The following is a 3,967-nucleotide window of genomic DNA, read 5'->3' on the forward strand; positions in this document are numbered from 1 at the left end:
GTATATAAATGTTGATTTGGGTACATTGCCAACATTACGAGAACCTATTGGGTCACACACAAAGAACAAGTAGATTTGGAGATGAGTTCATATGATGGATCATTGGATTAAGTGTAATCCAAATTAGACTCATTGAGTTAAACTCAAATAGATCCAATTGTTGGATTGAGTTCAATTCAAACTAGATTCGTTGAATTTGAATTACACGAGACTTAATGGGTTAGACTCATTGGGTGAACTTGAGTTCACCAAGGAAGTTGAATGGTCAAAATTGAACCATTGGATTGAATGGTCAATTTTGAGCCATTGGATTAGAAGATGAAAGGGAAAAACTCTTGGTATTCATGGGATATATATATATATATATATATATATATATATATATATATATATATATATATCATTTTGGATGATATTCTGATGATGATGAGAAGATGAAAAGCCTTTTGCATTCTTCTTCTTCCTCCTTCCCTCTCTTGGCTGAAACTCCTATTGAGGTTGCTAGCACAACCTTAGGTGTTTTCTTCTCCATCTTGTTTTGTTTATGAGACAAACAAAGACAAGGCTTGTTCATGTGGATACCATAGAGGCGCAGACGTGTGATCGTGCTGAGATTCGAGCTGTCGGGAGATCGTGTGCACGCATCAAGGGTATAATCCTATCATGTAACTTAGTATAGATTATTTTTAACAATATTTCTCCCCTTCGCATGGATCTACTGGATAGAGGATCTAGTTAATTTTAGCTGCGCTTTCACGTGTTTAGTGCACTAGATCCCAACATTGGGCGTCTATCAAAAAAGGCTTAATCTTTTGGAGGTAGAGTTGAGAGCTACTCAAGAGGAGATCGAGTCTAGCAAATCTTTGGTGGAGGACCAACTACGTGAATTGGAGTCTTTTCATAGTGAGGCGGAGGCCACTCTTGCAAGAATCGAGAATGAGCTTTAGGTAATATTAGAAGCTAAACGCCAAGAAACGGAATTTGCCCATGCATTAGCTTGGGCCTGACTCCGTGAGCTTGAGACTACCCATTCAGAGGCTAAAACCATTCACGATAAGGCAGAGGCACTAAAAGTCTCTAAGGTCAAATTGCAAAAAGCTCTCGAAACCCAAAGAAATGATAGGCACAATTGCAAAAAAGCTCTCAGGATATCAGGTCAAGGAAGACGCCCATTGGGCCACCAAAAAGAAAGAATTCCTTCACTCCAAGGATTTTTACTACATGGTTGGCACATGTTTTGCCCGAATGGTGCGATATGGCATGTACGGTGCTTTGAAGCAGCTGCAAGAGTCCAACCACCTGCCCGTCGACAAGTCTCCTTCAGTCGTTAAATTATTGAAGATCACAGACAACATCCCTAAGGAGGACGTGATGGATTTTACTTAATATTTCTTCCCTATTAGAGTCAAATTAACTGTTGTAATTAATGTCCTTGACTTTGTAAAAAAAATCTTTTGGTTTCTTGACACTTCCTTTTGATTTTATACTGGATGTTTCGGCTAAACCATTGTATCCAAGGCTAAAGTCTTGACCTTGACTTTGTTCAAATCGAGGGATTTAAATCTTGAAAAAGACACGGGTGATATGGCGGCCCTTCGATGAAGAGGAGGTTGATATCACAGTTGGAATCTTAACCCTCAACTATGTCAGAGTTAGGGTCCTGAAAAGGACATGAGCGATATAATATGTGCTCAACCCTTATGCAAAGGGGGAAGTTGATATCGCAGCCAGAATCTTGACCTCAACTATTCCTGAGTCGAGAGATTTTAATTCGAAAAGGACATGGGCGATACAATATGAGCTCGACCCTTAGGTGAAGGGGAGGTTGATATCGCAGTCAGAATCTTAACCACAACTATGCCCAAGTCAAGAAATTTGAGCTCTAAAAATGATACGGGTAATACGATATGTGCTCGGCCCTTGTGCGAAGGGAGAGATTAATATCTCAGCCGAGAAGATCTTAACTTTGACTATATCCAAGTCGGTGGAGTTTGGGCCCTGAAAAGGATACGAGCAATACAATATGTGCTCGACCCTTATACAAAGGGGGAGGTTAATATCACAGACAGAAAGATCTCGACCTCTACTATGTACGAGTCGGGAGATTTTGGACCCTAAAAATGATAAGGGCGATACGACATGCGCTCAACCCTTATATGAAGGGGAAGGTTGATATTGTAGCCGGGAAAATCTTGACCCCTACTATATCCGAGTCGGGGGAGTTTGAGCCCTAAAAGGACATGGGCGATACGATATGCACTTGTCCTTTATGCGAAGGGAGAGATTCATAGCGTAGCCAAGAAGATCTTGACCTCAACTATGTTCGAGTTAGGGGAATTTGGGCATTGAAAAAGACATAGATGATACAACATGTATTCAACCCTTATGCGAAAGAGGAGGTTGACATCACAACTGAAAAGATATCGACCCTTACTATACTCGAGTCAGGGGAATTTTGAGAAGAGAACCAATCTGAAAAAAGATTCATTCATTTTTGTTAAAAGTGGGTATAATAAAGCTTTTGAGAAAATGCATAAAAATTAACTATAGGATATTGGGACAGTCTAGGAGTGATAAGACTTCAAATGATTGGCATTCTATGGTCGATCCAACCTCTTGTCGCTTGAATTTGTAATGTAGTACTTTCCCGAGCCAAGCTTTTCCATTATCCAAAATGGTCCCTCCCATTCAGCTTGCCCACGTCCCCTACCGGCGTAACATTCTTCCAAACTAAGTCTCCAACTTGGAAAAAGCTAGGGATGACTCATTTATTGTAGTTGAGGTGCATCCGTTAGCGATATGCAATGAGTCATGCGATGATCTTCTCCCTTGTTTCCATAATTAGGTTCAAGTTGAGAAGACGTAGTTCATCATTGTCTTGCTTATAAATACTTCTTTCTGATAGATTCGTCTCCGATCTCCATTGGAACGACTGTTTTCCCACCATAATGGAATCATTTCGGTACTTTCTTGATGGGTCGTTCCATAAATCAAGAGGATACTGGGTAATCCATCTATCCAACTCCCTTTGACATGATTTAATTTAATTTCCAGCTCTCTTACTATCTCCCTATTGACCACCTTGACCTATCCTTTGCTTTGAGGATATGTCATAGAGGTGAAGGATTGCTGAATGCCAAATCTTTCACACCACTCCTTTAACTGGCGATTTGGAATTGTCGGCCATTATCCAAGATAAGTTTGTGAGGCAAACCTAATCGGCAAATGATATTTTACCACAAGAACTTCATGACCTCATTTTTTGTTATCCGGACTATCAGAATAGCTTTTACCCATTTGAAAAATAGTCCACTGCCACTAGAAGGAATTTCTTTTATTGTCGTCCGATGGGAAAATACCCACAATATCCATGCTCCATTGATCAAAGGGATAGATCACGGTGGAAGTTTTTAATAACTCAGTTGGGCAATGAGAGAGGTTTTAGTATTTCTGACAATGAAGGCAAGCAGCGATGAATCAAGTCGTGTCCGTCGGTAAAGTCGGCTAGAAGTACCCGACTACTAGTACCTTAGCTTCCGATCTAATGTTCTTCCTCTCATATGATTTCCACAAATTCCCTTGTGAATCTCTCACATAACATAGTCAGTATCGTCCGGGCAAAGCATTTGAGGAGGGTCGGGAAACTAACCATCGATATAATATATCCCCGATCAAAGTAAATCGGGGAGCTCTCCTTTTGAGCAACCATGTTTGCTCAGGGTAGACAAACAGAGTTCCTTGCTCTAAATAAGTGGTGATAGGTACCCTCCAATTAGCAAGTATACTTTGGTTCGCGGTTTGTGTAGGATTGGTACGTGTCAATAGTGTTGGATCATAGAGACGCTAGAGGAGGTGAATAACGTTCATCGAAAAGCACGAGTTAAAACGAGTTACGTAGAGGAATAAAGAAACAATAATAATGCTAACAAAGCCAAGTTTTACTTGGTTCGAAGTCTGTGATGACTCC

This window comes from Zingiber officinale, chromosome 7A, assembly GCF_018446385.1.
Source record: "Zingiber officinale cultivar Zhangliang chromosome 7A, Zo_v1.1, whole genome shotgun sequence".
NCBI classification, from domain to species: Eukaryota; Viridiplantae; Streptophyta; class Magnoliopsida; order Zingiberales; family Zingiberaceae; genus Zingiber; species Zingiber officinale.